Below are 23,727 nucleotides of genomic sequence, written 5' to 3' on the forward strand. Positions count from 1 at the left end.
CCGAGCTGTGTGACTGTGAGTGAGCTACTTTCTGAATTTCAGTTTTGAAAATCTTTAAAAGGAGGATAATAGACATATCAAAATATCACTGTGACAAGTAAATGAGCTTTTACATGCAGAAATTTAAAAACAATGCTTGGTATATAATAGGAATTGAACAAATTTTAGTTATATTTTTAATAATAACAGTAATATTATTTTTAATCATGATTAGTAAAAAAAGTTATCTTAAATTATTCTAACCAATAAAGCTGCTAGTGACCGAAAAAAAGAAACATGTGGAAGCAGGACCTGGAAAGAGTGGTGACTGCAGAAGGCTAGCCCCTGGGACTCCATGGAAGCTTTCAGGAGGACTTTGGATTTCTGTGAGTCATGGCCAAGGGATTGAATGTCATGTTACCTAAATCTCAAGGGATTAGGAGTCCCCAGCTAATAGGTACATTGAATTTGCATCTGCTTATGAGTACGGTGGGGCTTCCCGTATGGCTCAGTGGTAAAGAATCCGCCTGCCAATGCAGGAGACATAAGAGATGCTGGTTTGATACCTGGGTGGGGAAGATCCCTAGAAGAAGGGAATGGCAACCCACTCCAGTCTTCTTGCCTGGAGAACCCCATGGACAGAGGAGCTCAGCAGTTTACAGTCTATGGGGTCGCAAAAGAATTGGACGTGCCTGAGCACACAAGCATGCAGGCACGTGTCCATACTGTACACCATTCTCGTGTGTGTTTCTATCAAGAGCACTTTCCCGGAACGCAGCACGTGGTAAGGGCACAGGATGTTTGCTGAGTAGTTGTTTTTACCTTTTCCTTTCTCGTTGCGCTCTTAGTCCTCCTAAACACTGTTCCAAAGAACTGAAGGATCCCACGAGTTTCTCCAAACTGTTGTTTGAAGCTCACTAATGACTCCCAAGTCCATGGTGGCATCCGATCCAGCTGCCTGTTGGATATCACCAACGGGATGCTTCGTGGTCCCTCAGATTCATCCCACCCAGAAGCTCAAGGTCCACATGGCTACTTTGTACAGAGCAAAGAAGGACAGAGGTTCCCCTGATCCCAGAAACTGTAGCAAGCTTGAAACAAGGACAGTCCCCAAATGTCCTTGGAGCGCTTCTGTGCCTACAGAGATTAAATAATCTAATTGGCTCACGTGGGGCGTGTGAACTGCCCCCAGGGTGGGCAAGGCAAGCCCCCTGATTGACAGCTTCATGAGAGGCTGACATCAGTAAGGGGAAGGGATTCTCAGAGGGACCTAAAGCAGGGCAGACAAAATATTAATAGAGACTACCTCTGGTAGAAACCCAAGAAATGTTGGTTAAATTGAATTATCTGAGAATCTTTACAACCAAACTTGTCCTAAAGCCTAAAGAAAGACTTTTTGGTTTGGTTTTCAGTATGAGCTTACTTTTTGTTGAGCCAGCTTGCTCATCCTTGAGAAAATTCGTGGTCTTGAAGCTCTCATGCCAAGCTTTAGCTCAGGCTTTCTTAGGCAGATTTATAACCTCCTGAGATGCTAGCATTATAATGAAAATGCTGACAGCCTCAGAGTTTTGCTGACAGGCATGGCACAGCTGTGATAGAACTAGAAGATAAATGGAAATACAGTGCCTTATCCTTGTGGAGTTGTAGTGCATTTAGGTCAAAGAGAAACAAGTCCTTGATTAGTTCAGGGCTAGAAGAAAGGCCCTGCAACATCTGAGTCCCAGGTTGGTTTGATTTCAACTGCCTGGATATTTTTTCAGGACATTAAAATTTTTTTTTCTATTTTTTAAATTAAAAAATATTTATTTGTGCTTATGCTACAATAAAAACTCAAAAGCTACTTTACAAATGACTTATCTCAAGGGAAAAACATAAATACATTATATAACAACATATTTCATATTCTGAGGATCTTTGTGTATGACATACATTGTAGTTCATTTCTATTCTGCAAACGTTATTAATATGGGATTTAGAACAAGGAAATTAGAATAATGGCAAACACCCAGGAAAGAAATTCAGATGCTCAAAGATAATCACAATATCTTCAGGCATAGAAAATAAACCTGCATATGAGAGATTTTAAAAAGAATGTAAGTTTAATGTCTTGACATTTTCCAGGAGATTGATTTCAGAATGAAACTCGACAGGATCTGCTTAGGTTCATCCAGGCCATTTTATTTAATTTTTTAATTTAATTTTTTCTGGAGTATAGTCAATTTATAGTGCTGTGTTAATTCCAGGTGCGTAGATAAGTGAATTAGTTATATGTACACATTTCTCTACTCTTTTTTTAAGATTCTTTTCTCCACAGCTATTTTTATACTATGGCAGACTTGAGTAGCTACAACAAAAATGGTATGGCTGAAATTCCCTGGCGGTCCAGTGGTTAAGAATCCACCTGCTAATGCAGGGGACAGGTTCTGTCCCTGGACTGGGAAGATTCCACATGGGATGGGGCAACTAAGCGCGTGCGCCACAGCTACTGAGCCTCTGCTCTAGAGCCTGTGCGCCCCAGAGAATAGTAGTCCCCACTCGCTGCAGCTAGAGGGCGCCCTTTCTTGCTGCAGTTAGAGAAAGCTTTCGTGCAACAATGGAGACCTAGCATAGTCATAAATAAATAAGTAAAATGATATTGCCTGCAAAGCTTAAAAACTTACCATCTGGTCCTTTACAGAGAAAGTTCGCCAAGCTCTAAAGAAATGATTCCCAAGATTTTTCATGGCTTGATTCCATGGTATCATCCCTTATCTCCTTGTCTTATCCATACATCTTCCTAATGATGCTAGAACATATCATTATGTATTAAGAAATAAAGTGGGGGTGGGATGGGCTGGGAGGGGACAGGGAGGCTCAGAAGGGAGGGGACATATGTATAGCTATGGCTGACTCATGTTAATGTATGGCAGAAGCCAACACAATGCTGTAATTGTCCCTCAATTAAAAATAAATTCAGAAAAAGTGAGGCAGACCTGTTTCGAAAACTCCATTATAGTCCCCGAGATAATTGGAGACATTGGGGTTCTCGACTTTGCAGCATAAGTTTTCTGGTAAGAGTGATGGATGAGTTTCAACAGAGGTGAAAGGACCAAAAGAATAGTTATTCAGAGCTCTTATCTTCTAGGGAACACAGAACCAGGCATAAAAGTTGAAAGAATTGCAGTCAGATAGATTTGAATCATTTAACGTTGTGGAACTGCTAAGGAAAGTAGATTAAGGCTCCTTTTCTTCCAGTTTTATTTTCCTTTGTTCATTCCTCATGGGAGAAAAATGACATTTAGAAGTTCCACATATATTTATGAAACTCATATTGTTGTTGGAAACATGGTGGGCATTTTCTCTTTATTTGTATGCCATTCAATTCTGGCTCCTGTAGCTGTCATTAGAATTAAATGGGTACCCTTGGAAGAACAGAGGCTTAGAGAGATGAAATAATTTTCTCAAGGCTACCTCGCTATCAAGAGATGGTATTAGAATGCAAATTCAGATTTTCTGATGCTGTCTTGAATTCATAAAAATCTGGGCTTAATTTTACATTGTAATATCTGAATTGTGGGTATGATAAACAGCAGGGGGAATCTTTCTCTTACTACACAAGCATGAAGTGTAGGACACTGGTCCTCAAAGTATAGACCATCCCCTAGGGGATGTGAGTTGAAAACTATTTTCTTTCTTCTTCTTCTTTTTTTTTTTTTTTACAAATAAATAATACAGATATTTATTAGATAATTATCTAGCTTATTTTCAACATACTAACATTAAAAAAGAAGAGAAATAGAGCAGAGAGTACATCACCAAATTGCGTTTTGACTAACATCCAGATTTAATCAGTGCTGGGAAGTCCCATGTCCCAGAACATCTGGAGTCCCAAATGGGAAAGGGTCCCAGGCAACTTGTGGATGAGACGTCAAAGACTGCAGTTTGGGCTTCTGCTTATAATCCCAGGACAGTTGCAAATAGACATCATTATCAACCTGTGACCAAATTGCAGCTCTGGTTTCATGTTAATGCTGTTTGTAAAACTATTTTCTTGATTCTACCAGGACATTATTTGACTTTTTAACTAGAATTCTCTCACATGTACACAGTGGAATTTTCTGGAGGCTGTGTGATGTGTGATGACATTGTTTTGAGGACTAATGAAACATGTGGTAGTGTGCTCCTAGGTGAAAAAATTTTGCTTTAAATTTAATACTGTAAATATTGATAGATGTAGCTCATATGAACAAAACTCTTTAAAGCCTTAATAATTTTTAAAAGTAGAAAGAGGTTTTAACCAAAGCATTTGAGAACCATTGGTGAAGTGAGTAAGATAGCCCCCACTTGGAATGTAAATTGCTGAGCCATTATGGAAAACAGTGTGGAGCTTCCTCAAAAAATCTAAAAATATAATCCAGCAATCCCACACCTGGATATATATCTGGAAAAAACAATAATTCTAATTTGAAAAAATACACAAACCCCAATGTTCACAAAAACACTGCTTATAAGAACACAGACATGAAAACAACCCAAATGTCCTCCAACAGATGGATGGTTTAAGAAGATATGATATATAAATACAATGAAATACTACTCAGTCATGAAAAAGAATGAGATAATGCCATTTGCAGCCGCATGGAGGGATCTAGAGATGATCATACTAAATGAAGTCAGTGAAAGACAAATATAGGATATCGCTTACACATGGAATCTAAAAAGTAACACAAATAAATTCATATATGAAACAGAATCACAGACATAGAAAACAAACTTAAGTTACTGAAGGGGAAAAGGAGGGAGGGGAAGGATAAATTAGGAGTACAGGATTAACAGATATAAATGTTAAAAAAAACTACTACATATAAAATAGATAAGTAACAAGTATTGACTGTATAGTACAATACCTGGTAATACCCTATAATGGAAAATAATCTAAAGAAAAAGTTTCCACTCAGCATCCCAAACCAGATCACCTGGATTTAGAATTCAGTTCTACCATTCACTGTAGTGGGTAAGTTATCCTCCTCATCCAGTCCTTGCTTTCTCAACCAAGTTGGGACAATACTAGCACCTGCTATACAGGTGGTTTAAATAGGGAGATATTTAATATTGATAAATCTTTGTTTAATAAAATAATAAGAACTTCAATTTCAGGAGCTTTGAGATGGTGTTTCATTTACCAAGAGTTATCACTTTCTCTTCCTTCTCTCTGAACTATAAATAAATTAGTCTTTTATAATTCACAATTATAGAATACAGTTGTCCTAAACTTAGTTAGCTAAAAAAAAACTTCATTACAGAATAACATGTGTACAATAAAGCACAATAGTCCTTAGTAAATAGCTTATTTAAAAATTAGTTTAAAAAATTATTTAAAAATAATTCGTTTAAAAATTATTTAAAAAGTGAGTCCCTTAACGCAACCACCCCATGTCAAGAAGTTTAACATTGCCATACCTTCAAAATCCCCCTGTAGTTTCCAAGTATTTTATAATAAATACTTGGAAAGTATCTTAAATATATTATTTTAAAATCAATAAAAAGATATTATATTATAAAAGGTATGTTTTAACAAAGGTTTGATTACATTGGTTACTTTTTTTTTAAATTGAAGTATAGTTGATGTACTATGTTAGTTTATATGTAGTTGGTGGGCCTCCCGGGTGGGGCAGTGGTAAAGAATCTGCCTGCAATGCAGGAGACGCAAGAGACTCAGGTTTGGTCCCTGGGTCACGAAGATTCCCTTGGAGTAGGAAATTGCAACCTGGACGGAGGTTGTCCTGGAATTCCATGGACAGAGGGGCCTAGCAGTCTACAGATCATGGGGTCGCAAAAGAGTCGGAATGCAATAAAAAATTCTATTAGCTTCAGGCGTACAGCAGAGTGATCCAATATTTTTACAGGCTATACTCCATTAAAAGTTATTACAAGACAACGGCTCTAATTCCCTGGGCTCTAAAACGTATCCTTGTTGCTTATCTGGTTGTGGGCTTGATTCTTGCCCTCTATTCATCGTTGGTGAGGAAATATTGCTCACCCATAGTCCTGCTCTTTGACCACTGAAGTAGCAAATTCCAGTCCAACTGCAAGGACCATTTACAGATTGCACTGCCAAGACCTTTCCCCTCTCTGCTATCTTGAGCACTTTCTTCCTGGAGACCATGTCTCCTGGGAATGCCCTTGGCCACTCCCGGATACTCTGAACTTCTTTGCCATTAGTTTCTAAGAGTGGCTATCTCTGATCTTTCAAATAAAGTTGATGAGGGAAAGGGGAGGGGAAAGAGTAATCTTGCTGTCTGCGATATCCAAATCTGCCAGGAGAGCAAGGGCTCTGAGGTTTTAGCCTCAGGGATTAGAATCACCCTCAGTAGATCTGAGGATCACACTCAGTAGATCTGAGGTGAGACTTGAGAATTTGCATTCCTAACAAGTTTCCGAGTAACGCTGATGCTGCTGACCCTCAGGGGCTTCCCTGGTGGCTCAGTGGTAAAGAATCCACCTGCCAGTGCAGGAGACACCAGTGAGATCCCCTGGAGGAGGAAATGGTAACCCACTCTAGCATTCTTGCCTGGAGAATTCCACAGACCGAGCCTGACGGGCTAGAGTCCTTGGGGTCACAAAAGAGTCAGGCACGACTTAAAGACTAAACAACAACCATAACACCTGGCTTGAGGATCCTACTTTGAGGTCCATGGCAGAAGAAGGATGTCGGCCCTTTTCTCTGATTAGTAAGACACCGTGAGTCACAGCAGACAGCAGTGAGTGGCGAGGGCCCTTTTTTTCCCACTTGGCTTCTACACCTTTAAGTTAGACTTGAATAGTTTTCCTCTGGCTGGAAGAAATGAAAACTTCTATAATCCATGTATCTGTGGTTTTTGGCTTTTGGGAATCATCATTATAGATATTTCAGAGAAATATCAGAGAAAAAGATGTTTTAAGGGCCACTAGCTAGATACCTTTTTTAACCCTTTAAAATGAAGCTTGTAAACATCATTTTTAAAAACAGCATAGGGTGAGGGCAATTCGAATAGCACCCAGCCGGGACACGCGGCCTGGACGCCCCGGCCCTCCCAGCCTCTGTCCCCGGACCCAGAAGATCTGGAAGGAGCCGCGGGGCCGCATCCCTGCTCGCCCGCCATGGGCCCGCACCGCCCGAGACGCAAGCCCAAAACAGCGAGGAGGCGCCCCGCGAGCCCGGCTCCCGCCGCCCGCCGGCCGGCCCGGTCCTTAGGCCCGTCCTCCCGTCCACTTGCTCGCCGGGGACATGGAATCCTGAAGGAGATCCGAACTCTTCCGAAGACCACACACCTGCTGTTAAGAAAGACCCACTTCTGCCACCTGGCAAGAGAAATATGCGTTCAATTCGCTCGCGGTGTGGACTTCAATTGGCAAGCCCAGGCCCTGTTGGCCCTACAAGAGGCGGCAGAAGCGTTTCTAGTTCATCTCTTTGAGGATGCCTATCTCCTCTCCTTACACGCCGGCCGCGTCATGCTCTTCCCGAAGGATGTGCAGCTGGCCCGGAGTATCCGAGGCATTCAGGAAGGGCTTGGCTGAGCTCTGGCCACCCGCCCGAGTCTCTGGTTGGTACCAGAGCTTCTGCCTGTAGCCAGCTCCAGATCCACGGAGTACAAGGTGCTGCCTGGACTTGCTCTCTCGAAGCAGAGCGTGGGAGTTGCTTTCGTAGTTAGGTTTTTCTAGAAGAAGACTGCATGGCTTTCCTCTGTAACAGAGGTAATGTATGAGAGAATCAACACATTCCAGAAATCCTGAGAATAATTTTCAGATGAAGAGACTCTAAGGTTGACTTCACTTTGCAAATTATTCATGTGACTGATGAGTTGGAAGACGTCAGATTTTCTAGGTTATGGGCGAAAAGGATATTTACTAATTATTTTAAATCTTCTTGTACCATTTAAATTTTTTTTTACCATATATATATATATTTACTTTTATTTAAAACATGATGGAAAAAAATAAGAGAAGACCAGTCAGTTGCATGGAAGAGCCTGGCGCATCCAGCGTACAAATCTCTGCCCTTCAGATTGACTTCATCATTAACGGCAGAAGCAAGTTTGTATGTGGACTGTACCTGTCAAAAGATTATACAGCTTTTCAAAAACTCATTTGGAATGAAAATAGAAAATTGTTATGGTTTGATGTTCTGGGTCCTTCTGGTAAATTCCTGCCAAAATCATTCAGAAATTCCAACTTGTAGAATTTATTTGATCCTTTATTTGCAAATCATAGATGATGTATCATAATTTATACTTCAGAATTTTTCATTCCAGGATTTTAAAGAGCCTTTTCAATGTTTTTATAGGTACTTTTATAACTTCCTTGTGGAGAGATAATAAAAATAATTCTTAATGAAAAATACTTGAAGCAAAGTTACTGTTACACATAGATTACACTGTGTTCTTTGTGTGTTAGCATTAAATTCTTCATCTGGACACTTTGCCAACAACCACCATTTAAACAAGAGAATTGAGGGATGTATCTTTGCCTCCAGTGGAGTAGAGTATGAGCCGATAATATCCTTGCCCTTCTCTTTTAACTGAAAGCAGTTTAAGAGACTTCCAGGGAAACAGGAAGTGCCGCCCGAAGACGTTTAGATATTGTGTGTGATAATGATTAGTGAGGGCGGATGCTAATAACGATGCGTCAGCCAACTGAATTCAAACTAAAGGGAAGGATCAGGTTCTGTTGTTTGATAAATTTTAACCCTTTGTAAAAACTTTTTCCTGTTCAACATCAACTGATTTTTATGTAAACATTGGAATAAAGCTTATCTATGAATACATTAAAAAAAATAAAAACAGCATAATATTCCATCTGAGGGATGTTCCATGATCACGTCATCATTCTCCTAACATGGACCTCTCAGGTTATCATCAAATTTTCAGTATGAGTAGGTAAAGTGACGTTGAACACCTTTATAAATGAAGTCATTTCTGCATCTTTAGATCATTTCCCTTAGGATATTATGAAAAGAATAATTACCGGACCCTTCTATGGCTACAGAAACAAATCGTCAAATTCTTTCCTCTAAGGTGTGTTGTACCAATAAGTATTCTCATGGGGGGAAAGCCACTGTTTTGTTAACCTAATACAGGAAGACGTGCAGTATCTCATTCTCGTTTTGGTTTGCTTTTCTTAGTTTACTTTTATTTTTCATCAAGGAATGTATCTATCCCCACCTTCCCTACACAAAGTGTTCCTGGGACCAGACACACTTTGCTTCAATTGGGAAACATTCTTTATATAATATCAAATTATAAATTATGTAAAAATGTACTTGGAAAATATTAACCATATTACTAACATTGTTGTTTCTGGGTGGTAGAATTATTATTTGTGTTTTTCTCCTTCATACTTTGTGCTAATTTTTCTAAATTTCGTAAGGTACTCAGAAAATGCTATTATAATTGCGAAGTGGAAAGTAAAAGCAATAAGAGTAAAATACTGTTTTAAGTGTCTGTCTACAATGTGGGAGACCTGGGTTCAATCCCTGGGTCGGGAAGATCCCCTGGAGAAGGACATGGCAACCCACTGCAGTATTCTTGCCTGGAGAATCCCATGGGCGGAGGAGCCTGGTGGGCTACAGTCCATGGGGTCACAAAAGAATCAGACACAGTGTAGCGACTAAACAACAACAGTCAAAAGTGGCAGCGCTGAGTCGTGTCCGACTCTTTGCGACCCCATAGCCTGTAGCCCACCAGGCTCCTCTGCCCATGGGATTCTCCAGGCAAGAACACTGGAGTGGGTTGCCATGTCCTTCTCCAGGAGATCTTCCCGACCCAGGGATTGAACCCGGGTCTCCTGCATTGGCAGATGGATTCTTCACTGCTGAGCCACCAGAGAAGTCCCAAGAATTTTATAGTCCTTCATAAAGAAGCCCTGAGCTCAGCTGTTGGCAAGTGAGTTTAGTGGAGCTGAAAGGAAGCTTGGGGAACAATGATCTTAGTCCCTCCTTTTCCTGGTAAGAAAGTGAGGCCAAGAAACGTTTAGCGGTTTGCTGGAAGTCATGATCGTGAGTGAAACAACAAGGCAGAGAACTCAGATCCATCCATATGGTTTTCCTACCAAATTATGTGCCTTTTCAGTTCAAGTTTGTGCAAAATTTATATGGATTAATGTAAATACCTAAATCTGAGCAAGACATAGGAGTTTCTTAATTTATCCCTAGCTTTAAGAATGTTTAATTTTATGACACAGAAATGTCTTTTAAAAGACTGACAATTTGTAGAGAACAGTAGCAAACAAATGGCATTATCTACTCTTAAAATGGCTGTGAGTACCCTATATACATATTGGTTTGAAGTTATCTGTATGTTCTGCTCCTTATAAATTTATAATTTTCCATGCTTTCCTGGATACCTGATCCATACAGATGGCCAGAAGTCAACAAAGTGGGCCCAGTAACTTTTAGGATCCAATCCAGTTCCAGGCAGAGGGACTTTGTTACCTGAAGAGGCTTCCTGGTTTTGTGAACAGTTCCCAAGTGCAAGTCACTGGAATTTCACAGCTGAGCTGAAGCTATTGTCATTCTGGCCGAAATGTACCCATTTGAAGCAATGTAAGGGCTTCCCTGCCGGCTCAGTGGTAAAGAATCCACCTGCTAATACAGGAGACTTGGGTTTGATCCCTGGGTCGGGAAGATCCTCTGGAGGAGGAAATGGCAACCAGTACCTTGCCATTCTAAATGGCAACCAGAACTCCAGTATTCTTGCCTGAGAAATCCAGAGGAGCCTGGCAGGCTACAGTCCATGGGGCTGCAAAAAGCTGGATGTGACTTAGTGACTAAACAACAACAGCCAATAAAAATAAGGATATATAATGTGTTATTAATAAAGCTGCGTTTATCCACTCTTCTGGTGTTAAAAATGTTCTCTTATGGAATGATGGTGAAGGTGTGTGTATCTGTGTGTGTCAATGTTCTTATCTAGAAAAATACAAATTTGCCACTCTCATGTTGACCTTCAAAATGCTTTTAAAAATTTACTCTTCTGTGGAATTTCAAAATCTGGGACTTTGAAATACTGACAGTTTTAGACATGATTTAGAAGAATTAGAGTTCAAATCCTGGTGCAGCCACATATTTTGAGAAAGTTCTTAGTTTCTCTGAGTCTTCCTTTATTCAACTGTAGAGAAGGTGATATTTCTCTCAGGAAGATTAAATATTCTCATAAAACATCCAGAGAAACTGCTGGCACATAATCTCCTCCAGATATACCTGCTACAAAGTGAGGGAAAAATGCAAGACAGTCATCATTTGGCTTTTGGTTGTGTGAAGATAACTGACAAATCAATAGATCAGTTGACCATTGGCTCCATTTCCCTTTGTTAATAATTAGCACCATTATGGTCATTACAAATGTCTATTAGATAGAGTGAAGAAAATGATTTTTTAAAATCATTTCTATGATTTTCTCATTATAGTCATATCTTTTAGAAATTAGGTCCTAAAGCTTTCACTGTGTGTTGCTAGTAGCAATTTTCTGATTGCTTATACCCTGAGAACTTTAGGTTTACTCCAGAAAGATTATTGTTGAAGTCATGATCAATATTATGACCCTGAGTGTACTTGTTGTTGTTCAGTCACTCAGTCGTGTCCGACTTTGTGACCCCATGGACCGCAGCATGCCAGGCTTCCCTGTCCTTCACTGTCTCCTGGAGCTTGTTCAAACTCATGTTGGGTGAGTCGGTGAGGCCATCCAATCATCTCATCCTCTGTCATCCCCTTCTCCTCCCACCTTCAATCTTTCCCAGCATCAGGGTCAGCTCTTCACATCAGGTGGCCAAAGTATTGGAGTTTCAGTTTCAGCATCAGGCTTTCCAATGAATATTCAGGGTTGATTGCCTTTAGGATTGACAGGTTTGATCTCCTTAAAGTCCAAGGGACTCTCAAGAGTCTTCTCCAGCACCACAATTTGAAAGCATCAGTTCTCAGCCTTCTCTATAGCCCAACTCTCACATCCATACATGACTACTAGAAAAACCATAGCTTTGACTAGATGGACCTTTGTTGGCAAAGTGATGTCTCTGCTTTCTAATATGCTGTTTAGATTTGTCATAGCTTTTCTTCCAAGGAGCAATTGTCTTTTAATTTCATGGCTGCAGTTACTGTCTGCAGTGATTTTGGAGTATGTATTACTCTATTAAAGCTTAATTTTGTGCCAAATGTTTCTGGAGCCAACAAAGCAAGATGCACGTCCTAATTAATAGAAGAGCAGAGGGCAGAAGGTGGTGACAATGTCCCTGTGTTTATGGAGCACCCACTTGGTGGCTGTCTCTCATGGTGCCCTGGCGTCCTTGTCTCTGTCTCTGCCTCTGTTCTCTCTCCCTGCTCAGCTCCGACCAGGCTCTATCACTCTCCTCAATGGTTCAGCCCCTGGGGTGACTTGCTGTCTGGAGTCCATGTCATCCCTTCACCTTCTAGGCCTTTGAAATAACCCCTTGAAGTCTTCACCAATCCATCATTTCTAACAGAGAAACTCTAACACCTCATTTAGTCAAGAACTCATCCCTGACAGACTGCATGTCGTTAGGATTTTTTTTTCAGTTTTTTCTTAATGTCAGTAATTTACGCCTGAGCTCTTCAATTAGGACTAAATATTTATTTTACTATAGTCCAGAAACATCCTTGCTTTTGGAGGTTGTTGTGGATGGTGCACTTATGATTCTTTTTAAAAAATATGTTGTTGTTCAGTCACTAAATTGTGTCTGAATTTAGTGACCCCATGGACTGCAGCACGTCAGGCTTCCCTGTCCTTTATTATCTCCCAGAGTTTGCTCAGGCTCATGATTTATTCCTATATTTCCATATTTTTCTCTTTGGGAAGAATTTCTTGATCTTACATATCAAGCTATGATGTTCTAGTTTGATATGTAAATAGAACATCAATATGCACTTATTAATGACTTCTGTGATGTAATTAAGACAATATCTATCCTTATCATCTTACTTACATCACAGAAGTCACTAATAAGTGCATATTGATGTTCTGGCTTCAATAAGTAATAGGGCTCCCCCCCCCACTCCCCCCACCCCCCACCACTTATTAAGACACAAATCCCACAGAGTTTGTAATACTAGCCAACTGATGTGCTGAAACTCCAATACTATGGCCACCTGATGCGAAGAACTGACTCATTGGAAAAGACCCTGATGCTGGGAAAGATTGAAGGCAGGAGGAGAAGGGGACGACAGAGGATGAGATGGCTGGATGGCATCACCGACTCAATGGGCATGGGTTTGGGTGGGCTCTGGGAGTTGGTGATGGATAGGGAGGCCTGTCATGCTGTGGTCCATGGGGTCGCAAAGAGTCAGACACGACTGAGTGACTGAACTGAACTGAACTAAACTGATGTATGAGTGGCAGCCAGCTGATAAAGAACAGATAGTACCCAAGTGGGGAAGACCTAACAGATAACGTGCTCTGTGTGTCAGCATAGAAGCTAAGGTCATGGGATCAAAGAATGCCGATGCATCTCTGGGCGAATGTTTGGGGGGTCATCTTGGGACAAATTGTGCAAGAAAGGTTGGGGAAACATTTTATTAGGTACTTAATAGGTGTGAGGTCTTTTGTTGAACTTTGAATATATAAGATGAAGAAGAAAGCTCTGTCTCCTGGACAAGGTTTAAGGTAGAAAGATAGGGGTAAACACGTAGTTGAAGAACTGTGAGCGTGTCTATGGTAGATGTCTTTGTTCATACCATGTTCTTATCTAAAAGCTCAATGCCATGTGCTGAGAAGTTTTGATGGAAAAGAATCTTCCCCCCACATTTGTTTTTTCCTAGGGTTTTTTTGGGCTCCTTGAACCTGATTCTTTGGGCTAACTTTTGGCTTTATTGTTTGATTTTTTTTTTTGGCAAGCCTGATAAATCATGTCTTTTCCACTGACATAATTCTGAAACTACATCCCTGGGTACAGTGTGGAACTTAGCACTTCCCAGGGTCCAGTGACGTGCCCAGAATGTCCCCAGGCAATGCGTGGGATTTCACTCTCCACCAGGTGGTCCAGTTCCTGTACACTGTGGGTGTCACTGATTCCAGATGCCTGAATCAGAGGAGCAGAACTATGCTCTTTGTTTCAAAGTGGGTGGGCGGTTTGTTCAATCCCAGGGGCCTTTGGACTGTGAGATGTAGGCTGAGAGAGCCAGTTATCTGAAACAAAGGTGGCTGGCCCAGACAGGCTGAGGGCCCAGCAGGGAAGGGAGAGAAGGAGGAGAACGCCTTCCAAGAAGAAGCTGAAAATTGACCTAGTTATTCTGATGGCATGCTCGGCTGGCTGCCTTTCCCTTCCAGGCCAAGTCCAGACTCTCTGACATGAAACAGAAACACTCACTGCCAAGGACTGAAAGACTGGAGACTTTTCAAGTGTTTCCTCTCTTTCTTCCTGCCTTTTTTTTTTTTTCTGTAGTAAGGAATATCTGCTCTATCAAGGAATAGCTGTCCTCAAGCTGCTGAGGACAGCAACGGTAATTCAGCTGATCTGAGTTCCATCAGGGAGCGCAGAGTGGAGTGGACAAGCAGAGGGCGAGAGGCAAAGCCATCTGCTTCCACGTCCCACTTGCTCTGGGATCTGGAGGCCCACGGGGACCTGAGGGGAAGAGCGTGGGTAGAGTGTGAGGGCTGAAGAAATGGGGGCAGGTGCAGCCCCACCCTGGTATTTTTAGGGGCTCTCTGCCAATAGCACACACCTCCTTTAATGATGAGAACTGGATTTTTTTCCCCCCAACTCTCTATCTCCATGTTTCTTTTGGGCCATTTCTTGGGCTTGTAGGTCAAACTGTAGTGCAAGACTGATCACTGGTGGCACTACTGACGTTTGGAGCCAGGTAGTTCTTTACTGAAGTGTGATCGGGGGACTGTCCTGTGTGTTTACAAAGTTTAGCACCATCTCTGGCTACTTCCTCGACAAACCCTGAAGTTTTAAATTGAAGTATAGTTGCTTTACAATGTTACGTCAATTTCTGCTGTACAGCAAAGTGACTCAGTTTTACATATATATATATATATATATATATAATATTCTTTTAAAATATTTTTTCCATTGTGGTTTATCACAGGATGTTGAATATAGTTCCCTGTGCTATACAGTAGGACCTTATTGTTTACCTATCCTTTTTATAAATAGTTCACATCTGCTGAGCCCAAACTGCCAATTTACCCCTCCCTCAACCCCTGTTTTTTAGATTTCTGCTGGTAAAGTTTTTGGAGGAGTTCTGTTGTCTGTTGTTAAACTTGTTGGTCTTCGAGCTTAAATTTGTTGGTGATAGAGCTTCATTTCATCCGCTTTCCTGAAAAAGCCAACTCTTAAAATGGCCTCATTTGTTACTTCAAGCAGACTTTGTAACTGAAGTGGAATATACATTCAGAAAAGTGCACAAGTCATGTGTACAGCCTGACGAATTTTCAGAACATGAACACACTCACTATGTCAAGCAATGGAACCCTGGAGCACTCCCAAGCCCATCTCATGTCTCCCCGCATCACCATACCCTTTCAGGTTCACTGGTTTATAACACTATTCATCTCTTGAGCCTAGTTTTGAACTTTATAGGAATGGAATCATACTGTGTATTTCCTTTGGCTCCTGGATGTTCCCTCAACATTAAGTTGTGGAATTCATCCATGCCATTGCAGGTAGTAGCAGTTAGTTCCTGCTCATTGCTCCGTAATGACCAGTTTGGGGAATATGCCTCATTTTCTATATCCATTTTACTGTTCATGGGTACTTGTGCACTTTGCAGATTTTGCCCACTTTGAGTTGTGTGCTTCTGTAAACATTTTTGTACCCATCTTTTGTTGACTGCACATATGCATGTCTTTTAGGAGTAACATTCCCAGGTGATAGAGTGCTCACAGGTGAATACTTCTGGTTTCCCAAAGTGGTTCTACTCTTTTAGCTCCCTCCAGCCTCAGATATGCAGATGATACCATCCTTATGGCAGAAAGTGAAGAGGAACTAAAAAGCCTCTTGATGAAAGTGAAAGAGGAGTGAAATAGTTGGCTTAAAGCTCGACATTCAGAAAACGAAGATCATGGCATCCGGTCCCATCACTTCATGGGAAATAGATGGGGAAACAGCGGAAACAGTGTCAGACTTTACTTTTTTGGGCTCCAAAATCACTGCAGATGGTGATTGCAGCCATGAAATTAAAAGACGCTTACTCCTTGGAAGAAAAGTTATGACCAACCTAGATAGTATATTCAAAAGCAGAGACATTACTTTGCTAACTAAGGTCCATCTAGTCAAGGCTATGGTTTTTCCTGTGGTCATGTACGGATGTGAGAGTTGGACTGTGAAGAAGGCTGAGCGCCGAAGAATTGATGCTTTTGAACTGTGGTGTTGGACAAGACTCTTGAGAGTCCCTTGGACTGCAAGGAGATCCAACCAGTCCATTCTGACGATCAGCCCTGGGATTTCTTTGGAAGGAATAATGCTAAAGCTGAAGCTCCAGTACTTTGGCCACCTCATGCGAAGAGTTAACTCATTGGAAAAGACTCTGATGCTGGGAGGGATTGGGGGTAGGAGGAGAAGGGGATGACAGAGGATGAGATGACTGGATGGCATCACGGACTTGATGGACGTGAGTCTGAGTGAACTCCGGGAGATGGTGATGGACAGGGAGGCCTGGCGTGCTGCGATTCATGGGGTCGCAAAGAGTCGGACATGACTGAGCGACTGAACTGAACTGAACTGAACTGAGCTGAGGATGAGAATTCTGATTGTCCCATGTTCTCTCCAACATTTGGTATGTTTTAGCTTTTTAATTGTAGCCATTATCATGGTGATGTTGTGATCCCAGTGTGGTGAGATGACTCAACCGATGACTAGTGAAGCTGACGACCATTACCTCTGATTTGGTGATGGGCCTCTTTTCACCTTCTTTTTTTCCAGGTTTATTGAGCTATAACTGACAGAAAGATGATAAGATATTTAAAGTGTGCAGCATGGTGATCCAGTACAGGTCTACATTGTGAAAAGTCCCATCGTTGAGTTCATTAACGCATCCATCACATCATATATATTTGCTCTGAGGAGAACACACCTTCAGTTCTCATCAAAATTATAATAGAATTTAGTATTATCAGCTGTGGTCACCATGTTCTATGTCACATTGCAGACCTTATTATAACTGAAAGTTTGCTCCATTTAACTAATGTCTCCCTCTTTCTCCCCCTCCCCAGCCACTGGAAATGATCATTCTGTTTCCTGTTTCTACAAGTTCAACTTTATTGTTGCTCAGTCGCTAAGTCGTGTCCGACTCTTTGCAACCCCATGGACTGCAGCACACCAGGCTTTCCTGTCCTGCACTACGTCCTGGAGTTTGCTCCAAGGCATGCCCATTGAGTTGGTGAGGTGATGCCATTCAACCATCTCATCCTCTGTCACCCCTTTCTCCTCCTGCCTCCAATCTTTCCCAGCACCAGGATCTTTTCCAAGCAGTCGGTTCTTCGCTTCAGGTGGCCAGATTATTTGAGCTTCAGCTTCAGCTTCAGCGTCAGGCCTTTTAATGAGTATTCAGGGTTGGTCTCCTTTAGGATTGACTGGTTTGATCTCCTTGCTGTCCAGGGGACGCTCAAGAATCTTCTCCAGCACCATGATTTGAAAGCATCCGTTCTTTGGTGCTCAGCTGTCTTTAGGGTCCAAGTTTGTTTTTTAGGTTCCGCATATTGTTATAGGGCCCGTGGGCCCTGACCCTGAGGGAGGGGCCGCCCTGCGAGCGTGAGAACCCGAGTGGGGTCAGAGGTTGCGCCCCGCCCACAGTCAGCTCCCAGGAGTCTCCGCGGCACAGAGCGAGGGGAGGCGTTCGTGGCCTTCTCCCCGGAGGCTTCCAGGCCCTGTGGTCTCAGGGCCGGTGGGTGAACTAGGGCCCGGGGACAGGCTGGGTCCTGAGTCCTGCGGCGCCCCAGACCCCCAGGCTGAGTGGGCCCAGGACTTGAAGAGGCAGAGAACCCCTCCGCCATCCCAGCCTCTTCATGGAGGAGGCCGTCTCCGTGGGTCCCGGTCTCTGGAGGCCTCGGCACCTGGACGATAGGGACCCTGAGGCTCAGGTAACAGCTTCCTCCAGCACGTTCCCACTTTGGTGACGTGCCTTGTGAGAGGCCTGTGATTTGTTTAGCTTTGTCTCTGCTGGGTCTTCGTTCCTGTGTGGGCTTTTACTCTCGGTACAGTGAGCGGAGGCTGTCTACGTGTGTGTGGGCGTCTCATTGCAGCGGCTTCTCTTGCGGAGCGTGGGGCTCAGGAATTGGGGTGCACTGGGGCTTTGCTGCTCTGCAGCACGTGGGATCTTCCCTGAGCTGGAATCGAGCCTGTGTCTCCTCCTGCATTGGCAGGCAGATTCTTCAAAAACTACTGCTGAGCCACCAGGGAAAACCCCGAACTTATGTGATTTTTAGCGGCAAGTTGGTGGACTAGATAAGACAGGAGTTATTTATACCCAATGTCCAGTAAAGAAAATAAAACTCCAAGGAGAAAAGATAGCTTCTCAAGGTCCCTCTAGTAGGTGGCTGACTGGACTTCGAGGGCTGTGTCTCCATGCCGGTGACGTCCACTGCTGTGCTCTGCCGTCCTTCCTTGTATGGCATCTATAATAGGAACGAGTTTAGGTTGTTCGGCTTCTGAGAGTATGACTGAGGTTCGTGAGGCTAAAATAGTTCTTTCAGCTTGATGGTGCTGAGTTATGGCATTTAGAGGATCAGAAAAAGTGAAAAAGGCAGGAATACAAATAAGCCTGCAACATAGAGAGCAGTTTGGTTATCACAAAATAATGAGGCCTGAAAGATGGGGATTCACAGAGGTCAGTTATATTTCATGTGAAATGAGTTAAGTGGCCCTTTTGTACCACAATGGGAGCCTTGAACACAGAGTGATTAGTCAAGAAATTAATAATACATCAGCCACTGTCAGTGCTCTTCTGTGAATTACAGAATAGTGTGCTCTAGAGTCTTGTGGAGTTTGACTTGGGAGTCATGGAAGTTTTCAATTTTTAAAATGTTTCTGATTATTATTAAACTTCATGACTGAATTTATATGAATCTTATTTTAATTTAGAACTTTTTTTTTTTTTTTTGATGGGCACTGAGTGTCTTGCAGGATCTTAGTTCCCAGACCAGGGATTGAACCCATGTCTGGCAGTAAAAGTGCAGAGTCATAACCAGTGGACCACCAGGAAACTCCCTAGAACTTTGAATTTATTTAAAATTTATCTCTGTGTCTCTCTCCTTCCTCTTTCCCTCTTTCCCGCCCTCTTCCTTCCTTCCTCCATTTTCTTCCTTCCTTCCTTTTCATCCCCCCTTCCTTCCTTCATCCTTTATTCTTTCTTCCTGTTCTTCCTATAGTTTTTCTCTCTGGGCCCTCTTTTCTGGAAATAATGTAATTTATGGGCAAGTAATCATCTATGTCTTCCCCCAAATTTCTAGTCCCATTGGTACAGTACCTGGGAGTCACGTGTCTTGGACACACACCTAGTGGGGGATTAAATTGCCCATAATAAATTATGCTGGATGGCATGTCCTTTCTTTCTGTCATCCTACACCCAGCTGTCGATCACTTAATACGTGATTGTCCTCAGCCTAAACCACCTTCAGTATTCTCTTGCTACTACCCTGTTCTTACTATTCTTCCCACTCCTGGGAAAATAGAAGAGGGCCCCTCCTGACCTCTTCCTTGGTAGGTCACATTCTATCAACCCCTTTTAGAAAACTACCCCTAAATTTGGAAGAGTAGTTAATTTGACTACCTGGAGTCTGATAACAGAACATGGTGGAAGTGAGCAGCCTCCAGCCCCAGTCCTTTAGGGATTGTTGAGTACAGCTCCTAATGTCTTAAAAAACCTCAAAACCCAGCTGCCAGGCTGTAATGAAGCTCAGGCAGCTTCCTGAGATGCCTTTGTAGGAAGAACTGAGTACCCAGGAAATAAGTACCCTATAACTCTGGCTGAGCTCCCAGCTGATGGTTAAGACCAACTTGCCACTCATGAGTGAGGCAATTGGAAAGTAGATTCCTTGTCTCAGATATTCTGTATTGAGCAGAGACATCCTGTCCTGCCGGCTGTGCCCAAATTGCACATTAGTGGATGAAATAAATGATAGTTGTTAATCAACGAGGCTCTCAAACCTCAACATTCCATCAGTAGCTAGTACACAAAGCTGATGAATCCTCCTCTGTGTGCCACCAAGCTGCTGCTTTCTGATAATGTTTGTTTTACTGAGGGAAAAATGGGGTGTGTTCCCACTAAGTCTTCCTTAGCTCTGTGGTGGGCCCCCTTCCTACGGGGGAGAGGTCTGTGGGGTGCTTCTAACTTGACTGTTAACTTCGGTGTGTGAGAGTCAAGCCTTCTGTGGAGAATCAGCAGGCCACGTGCAGGCTCCCTTGTGGTATCAGAGGGGTGGGGCCTGCTTTCCTCTTAGGGTTGCCACCCTCTTCCCTTTCTCCATCTGTGACCTTTTATTTATTGGCCAGTGATCATTTATACTCGCACCCCAGTCTTCTCCCTCTTTCCCCGGCTCCACAATCCAACTCTTTTTATACAGGACTCCTCCCCCAGTGGCTCACAGTCCAAGGTGCATTTTAGGATTACCTATGAATCTTAAAATACAAGGACTTAGGACCCACAGCAGGAGATTCTAAAGCCAAACATTTGGGTATTTGGCTTAGACATCTGTGTTTTTAAGGAAACATCACAGGTGATTCTTTGAAGGTCACTGTCTGAGACACCCTGCAAATATATCCTTGGATTAAGCTTTATGTGCCGTGTACTTTGCAGGCATTTGACTTAACTTCAGGGCCAGTGTTGCTCATTCCTTTGCTGTATAATGAAAAAATTTTAAATGTTAGCCTTGCTCAAGTTTTTACTTTCTAGGCCATGAGTTTCACTTGAAATTTCTGTCTTCTCATATTGTCTGCTTCTTTCTGAGCCAAGAGCTGCTCATTTTCCAGTGAGTGTTTAATCAGATCTGTGTACAATGAGATGATTAATACTTGTAAATGCAAAGATCTGAGGATAAAAGTGATGCCTTCTCCCTTAAATAACAGACTGCATCAGTTCAGTTCAGTCACTCAGTCGTGTCCGACTCTTTGCGACCCCATGAATCGCATCGCGCCAGGCCTCCCTATCTATCACCAACTCCCGGAGTTCACTCAGATTCACATCCATTCAGTCAGTGATGCCATCCAGCCATCTCATCCTCCGTCGTCCCCTTCTCCTCCTGCCCCCAATCCCTCCCAGCATCAGAGTCTTTTCCAGTGAGTCAACTCTTCTCATGAGGTGGCCAAAGTACTGGAGTTTCAACTTCAGCACCATTCCTTCCAAAGAAATCCCAGGGCTGATCTCCTTCAGAATGGACTGGTTGGATCTCCTTGCAGTCCAAGGGACTCTTAAGAGTCTTCTCCAACAACACGGTTCAAAAGCATCAATTCTTCGGCACTCAGCCTTCTTCACAGTCCAAATCTCACATCCATACATGACTACTGGAAAAACCATAGCCTTGACTAGACGGACCTTAGTTGGCAAAGTAATGTCTCTGCTTTTGAATATGCTGTCTAGGTTGGTCATAACTTTTCTTCCAAGGAGTAAGCGTCTTTTAATTTCATGGCTGCAGTCACCATCTGCAGTGATTTTGGAGCCCAAAAAAGTAAAGTCTGACACTGTTTCCACTGTTTCCCCATCTATTTCCCATGAAGTGATGGGACTAGATGCCATGATCTTCGTTTTCTGAATGTTGAGCTTTAGGCCAACTTTTTCACTCCTCTTTCACTTTCATCAAGAGGCTTTTTAGTTCCTCTTCACTTTCTGCCATAAGGGTGGTGTCATCTGCATATCTGAGGTTATTGATATTTCTGGAACAGGCCAATTCCTGGGACCCATGTTGTGGCTGGCTCCCGTTTCCCTCTCTTCAACATATTCACACTCATGCCCTCTTCTTTGCCTGTTCTTGGAAACTCTATCCTTCCCTATCAAGTCACTGTACCTTCTTTAAGAACCTTTGAGATGCCATTCCCCACGAAGTCTCTGCTGACTGCTGCAGAGTTGGCTCTGCTTATAACCCCCTGGCACTCACCTTGTCAATTTCTGTAGGTGATATCCTACCACAGGCACCTTCCACTCTTTACTAAGCATTCATCTTGCTCCTGTACAAGGTAGGCTGTAAGTTCTACACCTTTCTCAGTCAAAGATAGAAGGGTGTTGAGTGAGACAACTTTGCTTGTACAGTTTGTTTTTCTTGGTTCTTTTTTTTTTATTTGAATTTTATTTTATCATGGAGCATTGTTGATTTACAGTGTTGTATTAGTTTCATGTATACAGCAAAGTGGTTCAGTTATACTGTGTTTATTATACATGTGCTGTATACTGTATTTATTCTTTTGTAGATTCTTTTCTCATATAGGTTATCACAGAGTATTGAATATTCTGTGCTGTACAGCAGGTCCTTGTTGATTATCTGTTTTGTATTTAGTGCTGTGTGCATTTTGATCCCCAGCTCCTGGTTTATTCCTCCTCTCTCCCTCTTTGGTAGCCATGAATTTGCTTTCTATGTCTGTGGGTCTGTTTCAGTTTTGTAAATAAGTTCATCTACATCATTTAAAATTTTTTTATTATTATTTTTAAACCTCTGCTTATTTTTGGCTCTGCTGGGTCTTCCTGGCTGCGTGTGAGCTTTATACAGTTGTGGCAAGTGAGGCTACTCTCTAGTTGTGGTGCTCGGGCTTCTCACTGTTGTGTCTTCTCTTGTTGCAGAGCATGGTCTCTAGGGCACATGGGCTTAGGAGTTGCATCTCATGGGCTTAGTTATCCCGCAGCGTGTGGGATCTTTCTGGGCCAGGGACTGAACCCATGTGCCCTGCATTGGTAGGCAGATTCTTAACCATTGGACCACCAGCGAAGTCTGTATCCTTTCTTTTAGATTACACATATGAGTGATATATGTATTTGCGACTTATTTCACTTAGTATGATCATCTCTCAATCCATTCACATTGCTGCAAATGGCATTATTTCATTCTTTTTTTATGGCTAAGAGTATATGTAGGTACCACATCTTTATTCATTCATCTGTCAATGGACATTTAGGTTGCTTCCATGTCCTGGTTTTTGGAAACAGTGTTGCTATACACATTGGGGTGCATGTATCTTTTCAAATTATGATTTTCTCTGAATACATGCCCAGGACTGGGATTGCTAGACCTTATGTTAGTTCTATTTTTAGCTTTTGAAGGAACCTCCATACTGTTCTCCACAGGGGCTGTACCAGTTTACATTCCACCAGCAGGTAGGAGGGTTCCCTTTTCTCCACACCCTCTCCAGCATTTGTTATTTGTAGGCTTTGTGATGATGGTCATTCTGACTGGTATGGGGTGGTACTTGCACTGTCTCTGAGAGTTCCCAATAGGAAGGAGCAAGTCAGGTGCCCACAATGGTACTGGTGTTTCCATTTTCTCACACTTGCCTTTTTACCTGGTATTCTTCCCGGTTTGCTGCCCAAATAAATTACTTCCACTCAAACTTTGTCTTTGGTTATAACTTTTCAAGAAATTACTTAAGACGGTGACCATCTTCCCAACACTGGCACTCAACTGAAAAACTTGATTCTCTCTGGTTTTATAGATGAGCATACTGTTTTCCGCATCAGAGCATGAGGACTGTCGGAGCTGGAGACGGGTCTTATAACTGACTCCTGCGAGTCATCCTGAGGCGCCTTGCACATTGCTGAACCCACAGACTTGCCTCTAACTGTGCGGGATGTGCGACAGAGGC

The 23,727-nt window shown here is 42.5% G+C and overlaps 1 pseudogene; it reads left to right on the top strand.

Moving 5' to 3' along the window:
• The first annotated feature begins 7,098 nt into the window (after nt 1-7,098).
• Nucleotides 7,099-7,515, top strand: LOC138079327 (histone H3-like centromeric protein A pseudogene; annotated as a pseudogene).
• The last annotated feature ends 16,212 nt before the right edge of the window (nt 7,516-23,727 follow it).

The sequence above is a fragment of the Capricornis sumatraensis genome, chromosome 4 (genome assembly GCF_032405125.1).
Source record: "Capricornis sumatraensis isolate serow.1 chromosome 4, serow.2, whole genome shotgun sequence".
NCBI lineage: Eukaryota > Metazoa > Chordata > Mammalia > Artiodactyla > Bovidae > Capricornis > Capricornis sumatraensis.